The 16,907-nt window shown below is 40.1% G+C and overlaps 1 protein-coding gene across 1 annotated transcript in view; it reads left to right on the top strand.

Moving 5' to 3' along the window:
- The window catches only part of LOC139740315 (cilia- and flagella-associated protein 410-like), a 97,786-nt gene that overhangs the window by 59,102 nt on the left and 21,777 nt on the right, over positions 1–16,907 (top strand). The window lies entirely within an intron of this gene.

The following is a 16,907-nucleotide window of genomic DNA, read 5'->3' as shown; positions in this document are numbered from 1 at the left end:
TTCTGTCTATTTATTTTGCTTGCTAATGAGATTGGATAGATGATCAATGCATCGCTGTTGAAAAAAAAGTTTGTGATCTCCATGTCTCAGGTGCTTCAATTCCCCTAGAAATGGAAATGTGCCACTGCATCTATCTTGGAGGAAATCTCCATGAAGTTTAAAAGGCAGCAATTTACACAGAGTTTCTCTCTCTTTCAAAGAAGCAGATTAGGAGTATGATATAAGACATCAGACCTAATTCTTGAATCCAGATGGGGCATTTATGAGAAATGACAGAAATGCAGAGGTGGTGGTTCCACGTATCGTAACCCCTCACACTGTCCTCACGTCAACTTCCCAGTGGGAAATTCTGATGTAAGCGACACCCACTTCACAGCGATCAAACACCTCTCTCCTATTCCAGGCTCCATTAAATTCTTACTTCTTACCCCAGAGAAGTGCTGGTGATCCAGTCCCTTGCCGTGGGAAGGTAGTCCCCCAAGATGGCCTGATCGAAGAGGCATGGTTCCAGTCATGCTCCAGTGGTGAATTTGATGCCCCGATTGGTCATGTGATCAAGTGGCGTGGGGGAATCCTTTTAACAGCTTCCACGTCTGCGTGCAACACCTTTGCGCAGAAGGAGTCATGGTAGAATAAGAAATCTGCTCGCATGATGTAATGAACTGGACGCAGGCAACTCACGCATGTTCATGAGGGAGGATATAAAGAAGGCGAGAATTCTCTGTGGTATCAAGGCCATTCAATTACATAGCCTGGTGCACATTTTAGGATTGGCACTGTTCTTTCATGCCTTTCTAAAGGAATTGGTTTTCATTCCGTCATGAGTCCAATGTGACTGCCATTACTCACTATGTGGTGTTGGTGAGATTTATATTGTTTCAAGTACATACTCAACAGTTATGTATGCACATGTGGGATGTGCCTAGCTGTTTAGTGATTAATGTTGTAAAACTGTTTCTACCAAATCTCATTCAATCTGAACCAGAGCAGATACTGTAATAGTTTGCTGACTATTAAATGTGAATGTGTTGTGACTAGTGGAATGTTTTACAGACACTATTAACCCCCATGGGAGTCAAGCAGACTGTGGAAAATAAAAAGGAAGAGGTTTCTGTGACCCAGAGAGGCGTTTGACAAACAGAGAACACAAGCATTGATCCACATCTGTTCCTCTGAAACCTGCTTGGAGCAATCTCTCCCAACTTCCCGTCAAGCGAGGGCGTGATTGTGCATACTGAAACCACTTTGCACATCTCCTTGGCGTAGACTAACTGCCTTACAGTGTGAAGTCAAAGGATGAGAGATGGGACATACGTAGAGTGAGAGACAAGACGAAAATGGAGGAGGAAGAAGAAGAACAGATAGAGAGGGAGTGTGTGTGTGTGTGTGTGTGTGTATGTATGTGTGTGTCTGAGAGAGGGAGAGCATGTGTATCTTTGAGAGAGAAAGATAGAAAGTGTGTTTGTATAGTGAGAATGTGTGTGTGGGTGTGTGTTGAGAGAGAGCTGATACTGGAGTAAGGATAAGGTAAAATGCAGGGCAAATTAATTTGAGTACTTTGCAGGATGCTTTCTTTTTTCACTGATGCTGATTAGAGGGCGAGTGTGCAAACAGTACCGGTATCAGCTTGTTTCCCTTGGTGATGCATTCCCTGGATGATTTCATGTGCCACCAGGAGGCCGTAATCAAAACTTGATCAGATTTACCTCTCTGCGTCCGGCCCAGCTTTGTTGTCGAGCTTGGCTGCTACCCCGGTGAAGAATCGGCCGTTTCACTAAAGCAGATTTTGTCGAGGAAAACATTATTTGTGAGGGAAAAAAGCAGAAGTGAGATGAGAGGTTTTCAGTTTTCATTTGAAATGATTGGTTTACTAGTGTTCATTATATCTTAATGTTGTCACTCCTTGTAAGAGTTTAGGTTGACACTGATCATCTTCTACCTGTGTGACATGATAGAAACTGTAGATACATTTGCAGGGGGTCCTCACTTCACTCTGTCATCAAAAAAGAAAGAAAAAACAAGGAAATACAGCAATAGAGCATTGCCTCAATGCAAAATTTGTGTTTTAAGTATAATTCGATTTGAAATGCTGACTGGAGAAATGTACATTAATAGGAAATTTGCGTTTGATGTTACACAGACACGTTCCTGTCAATCTTCTGTGTGATATGATGCATCATGCACTGTAAAATACATTTGCTATATAAAGTTATGAAAATTGAGAGCTACATTAGGATGGTTAATTGCTGAGACATCTGGAAAGTCTGCAAGAAATGGATACTTTTAATCTGTTTTGTCTCTCAGGCTTCACACACATTTTATAATAGTGGTTCATTGCACTAACAACTTATCGGCCTGTTATACTGCTGATCAGATTCTTTCAGCAAAGGTTTCTGGGATCAGAAAAAAAAAAAAACACACCTAAAACAAATAACTGTAAGACAACTGAAGTGAAATAGAAATAAAATGAATACCGTAGATAAAAGAAGAGAGGGAAAAGAGAGGAAAGTGAAACAAAACGATATAAATTAGCAATCCCAGTAGTGCAATGAAGACTCTTTCTTCTCTTTATCCTTTAAATCTAATTTGAATTCATCGGCAGTAAAGTCAATGGAGTCTACAAAGCATTATTATGTTACATCATTGTATGATGAAATAGTTTTTGACAACTGACATTTACATTGTGATCAGATGATGCACGAGGAGAACTTAATACTCCATGAGAACCAGACACATACTTTTCTGTTTCTGCAAAGTTCATTCGTACTCTGACGAATGCGTCTTCCTGAATGTGTGATCACATTCTATGAAGAGCATTTAACCCACTTTTGCCAGATGTGTGGAGCAGCCATTCTGGAAGACATCAAACATGTGCACTTTTATTTCCACATTCCTTGCAAAGACCACACCCCACTTTTCATACTGGATATCAATATCCACGATATGTGGTCATGATTCAAATTATGTGAACCTGAAGTAGTCTCTGAAAAAAAAATTGTCATATTACTTTAATTTTCTCTACTTTAAACCAATTTGAATTTTATATCGTTGTTATCCCATCACTCACTCTTTTGATGCATGAAAGAAAGTACCCTACTTTTACCTGTCATTCCCCCCCCCAAAAAAAAGGGAAAAGAAATTCAACTTTCCAGTTAGTGCATAATGTTGAACTTTTTTAAGTGTCACAAGCGCATTTTAGAATGTGAAGTGGGGGGGGGGGGAACAAAAATCACCTCAGCCGCAGAACATGAGAAAAAGATTTACCTGCTTTTCTATCACATTTACTTCAAGTATGAATGACTTGATAGCTTCATCTCTCGCAAAGTTTAACATATTGCTCAGAGAGCGAGATGGAGAAAGAGGGAGAGATTGAGAGAGCAGCTCAGATGTGAATGGGCCAGGATCAGATACAACCATTTCATCAAGATAATCGGTGTAAGATTCAGCCCGCCCCTGGAATCCAGAAAGGCTGCCAGAGGAGTGCACCGTAAACCTGGCGATAATTGCAATCAAATCTATTTTCAATCCTGTAAGTAGAAATGTCAGAGCAATCTTACCTCCAGGGGCTCCTGATCGATGTGGAAGGGTGGAGATTGGGCGAGAGATGATATTGAAGCTGCGTAAAAAGAAGGGGGGAGAGGAAGATAACGAGGACCAAGATTGAAAAACAAAAACAGTATCTCATGGATGACATAACATAGCGTGTTATGGTGCCAACTGAAACGAGACTGACAACCAGACAGTCCTGTTATTACTTTTAGGCGCAATTTCCTGCTAACTGTGCTGCGCTTGAAAAACAAGATCGTTTCATCGTGCAGCACCACTTGAAACACGGCTGTTTCCTCTTTAACACCGCTAAGCCAATTTGTCCTGAGCAGAAACTGAACAAAAGGCGGTGTTATTGCCGATTCTTGGAGCATGTTTAAATGTAAAAGTTGATGTTCAGTAACAGCGAGTAAGTGAAGAGAAGGTAGGGAGATAGCAAAAATGGAAAACTTATGAGGAATGAATAGAGGGGCACCCGCACATAAATTGCCTCCTTAAGACTTTGATTACTAATAGATTTTATGGTTCTGAAAGTTTGTGCTGAACCATTTTTTCAGTAACCATATTCTCATATGAAATATCTTGACAGCTATACAGAAGTCATTATATTCATGATTAAAAATCAGGAATGAGTATTTGCATGTATACTGCATGCATGCATGCATGTATATATATATATGTATGTGTATGTATGTATGCATAATATGTATGTATGTGTGTGTATGTACATATGTGTGTATTTGTGTAGGCAAGTACAGTATTTGGCATATACCGTACATTACACATGCAGGTTCCCTCTCATCACACTTTGATTTAACATAGGTGCAATATCCTGCTAAAACTGTGCTATGCACAATAAATGAAAAAAAAATCACTGTTTTTCAAGAAAATAGGTCTTTTCATCCATTGCAAATAAAAAAAAAATGATCATGATATCAAATATCAATTACTAACTTCTCCTTTTAGGGAGGCAACATGCAGTATCAGTATTGATATGCCAATTGCATGAACAATACATGTAGGAAAAGTTGCAGACAAAACAAGTTAGGCCTGTTTGACATTTTTGTGGCATATTGGCATCACATTATGACCATGTACATTGTTACAGGTATAATGCTGGCATCAGTTGTAACTTTTTAAAAATGTTTATTGCCACCATATCTATTTGTGTCCCTTTGCCAGGTGCAGTTACCTGGCCATTCCCACACTCAACCCTTTTCTTCTGTGAGTGTATTCACAAGAGAGCACCATGTGCAATGTTTATCTTCCATTCTGCTGTCAAGCAGGTTTCACAGGCCGAATTCACAACCGCAACAATACAAGACATTTTTCATGCAGAGAAAAAAAAGGAAAACCATTGTTGAGGCATTGTGCTAGCCCCTTGGAAGAGGTAGAACAAATTTGACAGATCAGGGAGGAATGGACTGGTCACAAAGCAGCAATTAGCAAGGTAGTACGAGCCACTACCTCACCCTTTTTCCATCATCGACTTGTTCCTCGTACGCCCCTTTTCAGTTCCTCTGCATCTTCTGTATAAAAGAGACAGATATACAGAGAGAGAGGGGATGGAGTGCGCGGGGGGGGGGGGGGGGGGGGGGGGGGAGGGGGGGTGGAGAGAGAGAAAGAGAGGGGCAGATAGAATAGGAAGCAATCATGTTTATCCTCTGCCCTGCTTTGCGCTGAGGATGATGCGTGACTGAAATTGGGGAAGCATTTATTTCGGGATTCGTGTTTTCCCATAAGATTATCTCCTTTGAGGCGAACAATCAGTGCAGGAAATGAGAATACTTCTCCCAAACTTACTGCAAAGCTACATTATCCCTCCACCCCCCCACCCCCCCCCCCCCCATACCCCAGTGTCCCTGCCATTTTCTTTGCCTCATGTACTGGTACATACAGAAAGTATACGCAGAGGCGGATGAAAAAGGGAAGAAACATACACCTTGTGGAAATCGGTGCGGTTTTAATCTTCCTTCTGAAATTGCAGGAAATGAGATACGCCGCTGAATGATGCAAATTTTGGGAAGTGATTATGGCGCATTGATTGACGAAGACAGGAAAGGCTGGTGCCAGAAGGTAACAGCACACTGTGGGCAAACAAGATGGTTCTGAGGTGTAAAGTGGGAAACCAGGGGCTTCCCCCAGTACCCCTTACCAGTGAATGCTTTTGTTATCAGAATAAATTCATTTTCAGTGTGTGGTCAGCCTCAGTTTGGTAAATTTGATAGGTGTGGATGAAAATCAGTTGTGTGCAATCTCAGTGTCCTTTCTGCCCACTATGCGGTCTTAGAAGGAGAATTTATTCCATAGGATAAAGTTTTTGAGAATGCCTTTGTTAAACTCAAAGCAACTGATCAGCCAGACTTCAAGCAAGATTGGACTGTGCTGTAGCAATACCGATAATGTGATGTTCGTTGTTGTGATACCCCTGGAGAAAGTTTATAATCTGATGGAAAAAGCTTCTGTAATTGCATTCTATCCTCTTGATCTGCTTGCCAAGTCATGCTTTCAGACAGCCAATTTTCTGTGTGAATTTTGTCCTGAGAGTATTTTTGTCCTGAGACAGCATTGTCACAGTTGATTGCAGTGTTTCTTTGTTTCATTTCTTCTTCGTCGTCAAGTTTTCTTCAGGTAGAACCAACCTTGTTTTCCTGTGAGAAAGTTTTGGTGATGCTGATAACTGATAATAGCCATACATGTAGGTAGGAGCAAATTAATGCCAGCTTTTCACTGGAATTTCATGTCTCCATAATTTGTGCCAGTTTGCATGACTCCATACAAAGATTCAAGTAACCACCTTCAAATGAAACGTAGGCTTGATGAACATCAAGCAAAACTAACTGTAAAACATTAACAGTAGATTGCATCCTACATCCATGTTTGCAGGCTCTTGATTTGCTCTCGTTTGATATAAAAGATAAATGTATTGAAATGAATGTTGTTAGAAATTAGACCTTTATATGAATAGAGAGAAAATCAATATTTCCATCATTTCACTAAAGAGATTTAGGCTATTAAATTAAGATCTTATTACTTCAGTTGGAGTTTTGTGTGATCTACTGTGAATGTTTGAATGTTTGAATGAACCATTTTTTCCTCTTATGATTTATACATGGGAATTGATTGCCTTTGACCAATCTTGAACAGATGGTTGCCAAATTGTCTGTTCTGTGTACGGCGGGTCGATATGAGTATGTTCTTGACATTTTGAGGCCACTTTCTCTGTGCATTTTAGCCAAACACATCCTCATCGATCACCACAGGTTCGAAGTTGCACGGCAGGCCTGTTTAGGCTCCCTTGGTGCCTGAGAGGGGTGCGAAAAACATTTTTCATCCGAAGCGGATCATTTGAAATTGAATTGCGAGTGGCAGAATGTGCGGATTTCACAGCGGTATTGCCCAGAGAGAATCGACTGGGAAAAACACTTCACTTACATTCAGGCCAAAGGGACCCTTGGCTGCATATATGCAATTTGGAATTAATGGATGTTTTGAGGGATTTTTTTTTTCTACCAGATCTGGTGTTTGTCTGTCTCTCACTCCCAGTTCTCATATTTCTCTTTCTATCTATGTGTCTTTATACTGTTCTTTTTTTATCACATTACGTCAGGGAAAGGCTTCCTATGCTCTCTCATTACTCCAGTCTTTTTCTTTTGTTTGGTCAGTCTGCTAGGTTTGAAGCTATGTGCATGTTCTCTTTTGTTTTTGTTTCTTAGTATTTTACTTTTCCCATTCATTCTACCCTGACTGTTTTCTGCATATTGCTTAAAGTACCAGCAGCATAAATCGTTGATTATATCTTCCATCTGTCTTTACATCTGTCTGATCTTCTCTGTGTGTGTAACTGAACAAATGTTTGCACATTTCTATCTCTCTTTTTCTTTATGTATTTAGCTCTATGTTTCTCTTTGTCCCTGCCTGTCACGCTGTGTTTCCTCTTGTATCATTTCTCTTTATGTATCGGGCAAACTGTACTAGTTGTCCATGGACGTGATCAAACATTGGCCAAGTTTCTTTCACTGTGCACTCAAGAGTGCTGTGCTGCAGCACCACCTCGAGGATAAGGGAAAGTGAAAAATGGGACGCATCCTTTCAAATCGCAGGTCCGCTTGCAAACCAAAACGAGGGCTCCTGTTTGTTGCAGTCTGAGCAAATAACCGATTCTTTGCCCTGCCATCCTTGTTTGAAGGGAGAGGCACGTCACGCCCATTGTGCCAGCTTTTGTTGAAAGACTAATAATGTACTTGGGTTTTTTTTTTTTTGTTTTTTTTTTTTTTTGGAGGAGAAGTGCAGTCCACAGTGTTCAGAAAGTGGCAACTTAAAATAGCTGTGCTGACTGTTAGACAAAGGTGAGCAAATGTTGGGGGTAGGATAGCGAGTGGGTGGAGAATGCTGTTTGATTAGCTACTGGTACTCGAGATGAGCAATCGTGAAAGTTAATCTGACTCTTGAGTCTGCCTCGGTCGCATCGTTGTCTTCCGTGTAGTCAACACAGTCATATTAACCCACTTGTGTCTCTTGGCTTCTTTCCCCTCCCCTGCCACTCCACCCTCTCCTCTCAGGAGCCGCAGACTGGCCACTCTAAAACTCGCCTAGAGTTTCCAGGGAAAATCTGGAACATGTGTACAACATAGACAGGACAGTAATTACCTCATTTAAATGACAATCTGTAAGATGCTATCCATGATTGGGCTTTTTGTCTGACATCTTATCGAGGCCCTCTAATATTTAGAAGCAATTTGCCAGACAATTTCCCTTTTGACAGTAAAGGTAGAATTCACTTCATGTAGTTGTAGGCTTGTAAACCAGACTTGATGCAGTAGAGGACTATTATAAGGCTACATGGGAGGGTTTTGTGGGTTTTTTTTACTGTGAAATACTTTGTAATACAGAAAGATAAATGTATATGATTATGAACAAAAGGTTAATATTGACAGTAATTGTCATTGCTGTTCTTGATGCTATCATTATCATCACTCTCACAACCAGCTTGTCTTTGACATGTTGTAACGTATCACAGACTCTAGACATTTCTTTCTCATTTCAGTTTCCAAATTTTATAAGCTAAACAAGCTTTTCTCCAAGTGTGTGTGTGCGTGTGTCTGTGTGGAATATGTAAGTAGAAACCTCACAATAACATTCTGGAATTGTTCTGCATTGTTGCTTTAAGCTGTTACATATTTCTTTCTCCTTTCCAGAAAAGCCCCCTCCCCCTTCCCCCCCCCCCCCACACACAAAAAATATATAAAAGGTGAGCAAACTACTTATGTGTTAATGCCTCATCAGCATGTTCATGTTTATCCTTCCATGTTGAGTGGTAGACTTGGATTTTACCTTTGAGCTCTCCCCCAGAAAAACAATGAAGACAACAACCTCCTTCAACTCTGGCGTTTTGCCCTGCTACTTAGGGTGAACTCCTTCTTGATGAGATTGATATTGCAGCCGGAAATTGACTTTTCGTCTTATCGGGCAGTTAGCCGAAAATGATGGTGGTGTGTCCGGGTATCTGATTGGATCTCTTCATGATGTCTTGAAGGAAGGTTTGGGTGGAGGAGGATGTGGGGTGTGGGGGAGGGGGAGATGGGGGGGAGGGGGTTGCCCCACTTTCCTAGTCAAAAAGGGTTTAGGATTTGTGGCAAGGGACTAAGGGATGCACATGGCATTATTACTGCTTGCACCACTTAGCCTGCAGCCAATAAATAGATTAGATTTCTTCACATACCAGTTCAGGTTTGTGAGGGCTGGGACAGGATGAACTATGTACAGACTTATGCTATGTGACTATAATGGGGGAAAAAATGCACACTCAAAAAGCAATTGTAGTTAATGATTTAATTATTACTGGTTGATATAGAATTAATAGTGCAAATGATGTGCACCTGCGTTTTGTAATAGGATCAGATGAAATTACAATTGACACATCAGTAAATTGTATCAGTGATTTTTTTTCCAGTGGACTTCAGAATATTGTAAAATTTCTCTTGCTCTGTACAGCCATAGCAAGAGGATATCGTCAAAGCAGTACCTGATGGTCAGCATACAGTGTATCATCTTTGCAGAAGCCAGTTGCAAGGAAAATGAACATTTTAGACAGGAAAATTCATTCATTGTCAAGTGAAATCTACATTCTTGCAGGGTCAGTAACAAATGTATAAGCTACAGCAGTAAAACCCTGTACAGCAAGGGAAGTGAATGATGATAGTGTGATTGCCTTCTTATGTATTAAAAAAAAAAAGAATGATAATAATAATAATAATACGCATGCTGTCACCAATATAAGCCAGTTCGGGTTAGCTCATGGGCACATGGGTACAAATGACCTTTCCTTCTTTCTTTAGATAGTTGATTAGGCACTCCACTAGTTTCAAGCGACAGAAGACATAAGCTTACCCAATGTAACAATTTATGGAATTCATTACGGTCATGTTCAAACAAATGATGAACTTGCGTAGACAGGTGACCAGAATGATCCTTCCGTTGGCATTTTGGGAAGCATCCATCTCATTATTTTGCATTGAATGTATTAACAATCTCTTTCTATTGATATTGTCAGATACCGCTTTTGCTGTCAGGTGGATGTGCTGGCAAGCACCACTTATAAGGATCACTTGAATAATCATTACATCACAGATGCTTAGGGAATTTAAACACCAACATGCTCTGCTGGTACAGATGACCTTTTCTGCTCATGCTCAAAGTGGAACCCCGAACTGGCTTATTGTTCCGTGACACACACAAACACTCACCTTGAAGCATTCATCACACAGATTCTGAATGCATTAATTGTCATCTGTAGACTATGCGCATAGTTGTTGCCAGGATATATTTGGAATGTACTTACATGCATCTGTAAGATATATAATGCAGCTTTTACTCGTATTCAGCTACCTGCCTTCAAGTGCTAGGAAACACATTGTGACTGAAGGTTTTGATGTTGATGCGAGATGGGTGAATGGGAAAAGATGGAGTGAGGGAGAGAAAGGGGGGGGGGAGAAGGGGGGTTGGTAGTTGACTTTTCTCTCATGAACGAAAAGTGTGCCCTGCGGGTATGTCCTCTCCCCTAGCTGTCTATGGGAATCAAGGGCAATGAAGTGGAATGGTTCTTTCTCCGTGAACTTACTGAAACATTTTCAAGCGGGTAGTGTGTACAACCGTACTTGCAAGGTAGCATGCATGTCAATTGATAAAACAAAATGCCCAAGAGTTTTTCTGTTTTCCTTACCCTAGTGCTGTGGATGACATTGTGTCTCTGTTTACGTGTGTGTATCTGTAAAACATCTATTGCATTGTTAGCTATGTCCACATTGAACAACAAAAATAAACAGAAAGCAAGTGAAATCAAACAAAACAAGACAATGAAAGCAAATGAGAAACCCTCCTAGCGTGGAGTCCTAGCAGTAGTTACAGTAGGTGGTGGTTTTACATGCTGACATTCATTGTCAGCAAATTTGTCCCCAGAGAAAACTGAAAAATCAGTGTAATCCTTATTCACAAAAAGGCTAGGTTGAGCTACCATATGGAACAGTAGAATTCTACTTTTTATGCCTCCGCAACGAAGTGGCCGGAGGCATTATGTTTTCGGGTCGTCCGTCCGTCCGTCTGTCCGTCCGTACGTCCGTACGTCCGTCCGTACGTCCGTCCGTACGTCCGTCCGTACGTACGTCCGTCCGTCCCGTTTTGTTTTTGTCGATATCTCAAGAACCGTGTGGTGGTTTTACATCAAACTTGGTATGAGGGTATATCCTTGGGGGATAATACTTTGTGTGGATTTTAGGGTCACAGGGTCAAAGGTCAAAGGTCACAGGTTTATTTTGTGGAAAAAAAATTGAAATTTCATGTTTTTCTCCATATCTCGCAAATGGTTCAAGGTATCTTCATGGAACTTAGTATATATGCTTGTACCGATGGGCAGTGATTATCTAGGGAAGTTGGGGTCATGGGTCAAAGGTCAGGGGTCAAAGGTCAAGGTCAACTCCTCAAAATATCACTACTTTCCTTAAAATGCAATAGGCTGAAGGTTTTTTTTTTTAAACTTGATGTATGGCATGTATTACCCAATATATATTTTTGGGGAAGTTTCTTGCCAAAAGGTCAAAGGTCAAAAGGTAAAAGGTCAAGTGAAAGTGCTAAATTGCACTTTTTCCTCCATATCTCGAAAGTAACTCAAGGTATCATCATGAAACTTACATATTTATGCATGTTCAACCTAACATTGATTCTCTTTGGAACTGTGAGGTCAAAGGTCAAAGGCCAGGTTTAGATAATGCTATTTTCCCATTTGATACTGAAATTATACTTTTTCTCAATACCTTGAAAATTACTCAATGCATTAACTTATAAAAGGGTCAAAAGTCAAGTAAAAATCATCAGTTCCCCAAATACCTGCACTCTGACATTTCAATCATTCATCCAATTGAACCTAGTTCTAGGAAAGTGAACATTCAGCACATTTGTGTCAAACCTGTCATTTTAATATTTTGCCAATTGTGTGAAACTGTCATCACACATTGTCAAGACATTGTACTATAGACCTATTAGGAGAACCATGCATTATGGCGGAGGCATATCAGTAGCCGTAGCGATATATCTAGTTGAATATGAATCATGTACAGTGTAGACAACTCAATGTATTAGACTGCATGATAATACGTAAAAGAAGATCTAAGAGACTCCTTTGCCTGACTAGAAAGCCTGTCTGTTTTGTTGATTTACTGTCATTGAGATATTAAAAAAACTTTTAGAAATATTTATGGGTGAAACCATTTAGCCTGTACTTCAGCATTTCCATTTGTAATCCATTAGCTTTGCAGGAAATTGTCCCCATGTACATTGTCTTGCGCTACAAAAGAAGTGATAGCACAAAGGGGGTTAAAAAGTGAAATATGTATAAGAGCTGGGCTGATGAGTTTTATGGGATATCCAGTCAATCTAGCACATGTTGGCAATGGTGACCCAGAATAAAAGAACAAGACCAACATCTCAACTATTTTCTTTAAGGTATGGTTTTAAGATTGTTGATGGGAAATGCTCCCTATTTTTAATCCTTACCCCCATCAAAGGTATAATTGCATTTGGCAAACTGGCATGTGCGTATACTATACTTGACATTTGATATTTCATTTTCATTTTTTTTTTCTTCTTGTTTTTGAGATAGGGTTTGCAGTGGATGGCTTGTTATCTGTCCCTCTGCGTTTCTCGTTGGTCCCTCTCAGGTTCTCCCCGTACTCACCATGGTTATTTCTGTCCAAGTGTTTACCATGGCTGGGCAATTATCATTGGCGGGGGAAGGGAGAAACGAGGCAAAAATGCAGCCCCTCAGTGTAAATGTCAACGTTACCTAAAATGATATCAGGTTTCGTCTGCAGCTAGAGGAGATTTAGCCTACTTGGAACCACTTCAGTGTAGATTGTCGTTCTTTTTTGGGCAGCATACATGTACTTATTGTAGGAATAAAGATATGAATTCTTAGTGCCAGACAAGTTTATAAGTAGGCAGAGTTCTTTGCAGAAAGGCATGGGACATCCTGTTCTTCAAAATTATTATTATTGGGTTTTGGTTTGTTGTTGTTGTTGTTTTGTGTGTGTGTGTGTGTGTGTTTGGGTTTTTTTTTTTTTTTTGGGGGGGGGGGGAGGGGTGGTTGCCTGACAGTTTTTGAGCATGCTGCTGAAGCCATTTATTATAAACTTAGAGTAGCAGCAGTTTGTAGACACCACTTTAAAATGTCATTTTTTTTAAGTTGTCCTTATCCCAAGTGGAAGGAAGAGTAGTATACTAGTAAGTTTGAAGACAGAACAGTCACATACCATTAATATTGTTCAAGAATGTTTGGTGTATGTGTTTTGATTGTTCCCAGCAATAGCAAAGCTCATTGTTCCTATACTCTTCAAGCTTAAACTTTCATGGTAGTTTTATTATTTGCAAATTTCATGACTCTCCTTTGAACTACAAAAATAACAATAGTGCAAATATAAAAATATGTGAAAACAGCACGCAAGAATATAATTTCTTTAAAAAGAAACATATCGGAGAAAATCAAGCCGTGCCTGTGCTGGATTGCACACAACTAGTAAGTACTGTAAGTCTAGCACGTAGCGTGGGACGTGACACAGTGATATCAAGGGCATAACAATATGCTAGTACAGAACTTTGATTGCAGAACACACTACTTGTTTATATACAAGGAATCACTGAGTAAAAGCATTTTCTAGTATTGTCACTTTTTAGTCATTCGTATTTATTTTGTGAAAGGTGAAGTAATGGTAACTAGACTCTTGCAACTATGAAATTAGCAGCATGCAAAATTGTCTGACAAGTAGCAGTTTGCTAAAATATTTATGTATGAAAATTTCAGCTTTACAGTATACTGCTTAGAATGTTGTAAAACTGTCATTTTCACTTCATAAGTTTTGGAGGATTTTTTTTTAAAGAAGATTACCTGCAAAATAGAAGAATTTGACCATAATGATAACAACTTTCAAATTTTCCTGCTGATGTGAAAAGTAAATTGTACATGGTTGAAGAACACTGTGGCATTTGGTAAAGTTTTAGCTGCATCCACACAATACTTACCTGAACCAAATCAACAACACACTCCTGCCATATTACACTACCTTTAGTGTTTTTTTTTTCATCTCCCAATTCAGACATGCAAGAAAAAAAAAAGCATTCCCTTTGCTATGCTAAATGCTATACATGGCTTGGAGGCTCTTAATGAATAGGTGGCCAATGTCTCTGGAAAGCATATTGCTTAGCTGCTAGAAACCTTTTGAAAGCATATCTACAGGTTGTTGTTTTTATGTACATTATGTAGATACTCCATGGTCACAAAGGAGAATAAATGAAAAATGCACCATTTTGGTTCTTTCTCCCTCCCCCCCCCCCCCCTCTTTCTCATGTCTCTCTTTGTAGCCATGATGCACTGGAAAGTGAATTGAATGTCAAGATCCAAAGTTTCGTAGAGATTTTACAAATGTAGTGGATTTGTAAACAAATATGCAGGAACCATAGTAGCAATTGTAGTACTTACAAGTGATTGGTTATTACCCACCTGCTGAAATTGTTTTTAAGGCCCATGTTGTTGGTATTTTTTTTTTTAAGATCATATCAACATCAAAGTCTTTATTTTTTAAGGCATGAATGATAATGAAAACAGAAAGAAAAATCATCATTAAGGCAAAAGTATACATTTGTAGTTACTTAATATTAGAGAGAAGCCAAAGTGATTGCATCTGTGACATGTGAACACATTAGGTAGATCCTTTCCTTAATGCGGAGACAGGTTACGGACAGATGGATGAATCCAATCTGGTGATAAACGAATGAGGAGGTTCTCTCTGAAGACGAGATTGGAGTGCACTGATTGGACAGGTGTCATGTGCCAGACGGGCCCGACAGGGTGTTTATTAATACCCGCTGTAACAGGTTGGTGCGAAGAAGACGTTGATGCGCTCCCCCTGCAAGTGGCCAGATGACAGCCGGGGGTTTTTCTTTTTTTTCTGTTGGTTGATGATGATCAGGATGGATGTCTTTTGGGGGGCCGATAGGTACATTAGGGCGGTTGTCAAGGAGCCAAACAAGAGGAAGAGCAACAGAGATGATCCGCGTCAAGACGCCGCGCCGTTGATTGGTTCAGAATCCATGGATGTTTATGGCTGAGATGAGCGTTTCCACCATTTTTACAGTCCTCTTATGGCTTTGTGTGTTAGCGAGATGGAATTTGTTTTGCATACATTGGTTACTCTTACCTTCCTTTTTTGCCTTCTTTCAATTTTGTAGTCCTGGAGGTAGAATATCATTTGCATGCATCAGTCATTTGTGATTTATCAACACCACATAGAAGCCTGAGGCAACAGTTGAGGTGGGCTGCCAGAGTTACCCTCTATAATAGTCTTCAGAATGCATAATAGGGTATGTTGGATTTTCACTATGAGTATGCTGTAGGATTTCGGAGACTAAAGAGTGAATGTATGCAAAATATCTCTGTTTTGTCGATAGCAAGTGCATGAAGTATCTCCTTGGACAGACATTCACCTAATAACCAGACTTGTTCCCACTGACTTAAACATTGTATAAACCCGTTAACGACGAGTCCCAAGTATTGGGCAAGCGTCTATGGGAAATGCATCTGTAGCAAAATCAAACCGTCCTCAACGGGTTAAGATTTCATCACTAGAGTAATTCTTCATGAACACATTATGAGCTTTCATTGAAAGCAAGAACTATCAGAAAGCGACCATCTCATCCAATCCATATTTAGGTGTGCTAGGGTGATGTTATCCTTGATTACTCCCAAAAAGCACTCCAGTACCATGTTGATTTTAATTATCAGTTGGTACTTCGATTCTGTCATTCTTTGTATAAAAGAATTCTCCGATAGGAAACACTCACACAGGGATTGTTGTTAAACCGAGTGTAAATTGGATGGGGAGCCCTCAGTCTGCGTATCCACATTGTGCCGGTGTCCGCATATTTTCGGCTCTGTATCTTTTGTGTGATGACCATGTGACCCCATGGGGTCAAAGTGGGACGGATTGCTCCCAGTGTGAGGGCGTGTGACACCCCACAGTGGATCATGAAATCGATATCCTGGCAAGTTTGCAAGCAAATTCTTGTCATGGGAGACCCGAGGGTCAAGTGTTTGAGTAGAGCTGAGGAGGAACCCGCTCACAAGACGTCAATGGTACCCACTTGAAGAGTTGGACAGGAGAGGAGGGAGAGGGAGAGAGCTGAGGGGGAGGGGTGGGGTGGGGTTTGGGAGGGATGCAAGTGTGTCACTCTCCAAGCTTGACTCTGCATGAATGAGGACATGATTAAGCAGTCTTTCTTTCTTCTTTTTTTTTTTTGGGGGGGGGGGGGGTGTGGTTAAAGATGTATACATTCCCATGCTGCATCAGCTTGGAGTGTTGAAGTGGGTTCCACTGAAGAACCTAAGAGAGCAGTTTGTTGTGTGATGGGAGAAAAAACAACAACACAACAATGTGTCCTTCCTTTTTAAAAAAAAGAAGAAGAAGATGCCATATATACATCAATATTTCACTTTTCGTCTGATAAAAAGAGAGCAAATGAAAAAAAAAGTGGAAAAATTAAACGAACTCTGCAAAACTAATTGATTAAAGTGAATTATTGTGTTTCCCCAGCTGTTGCCTCATGCTGGTATATTTCATTTGTCAGAGGGAAAAATATGTAAATGGCTGAGCTTAAGGAAGCTTAAGATGATATGCAATGCATTTAATGTTTAGATGAATGATGAACCCTGACATTTTGTTGTTAATCTTTTACGCTGAGCAGCCTGATGCATCAGTTAATGAAGTGGATGTCATACCATATATCAGTAACTTTGGTGTTAACTTTTGGCTTATTGA

The sequence above is a fragment of the Diadema antillarum genome, unplaced genomic scaffold (genome assembly GCF_040938485.1).
Source record: "Diadema antillarum isolate AM-2024a unplaced genomic scaffold, OU_Dant_1.0 seq00000847_RagTag, whole genome shotgun sequence".
Classification (NCBI taxonomy): domain Eukaryota; kingdom Metazoa; phylum Echinodermata; class Echinoidea; order Diadematoida; family Diadematidae; genus Diadema; species Diadema antillarum.
The sequence above is the reverse complement of the archived record's forward strand: the minus strand, read 5'-3'. Positions and strand labels throughout refer to the sequence as shown.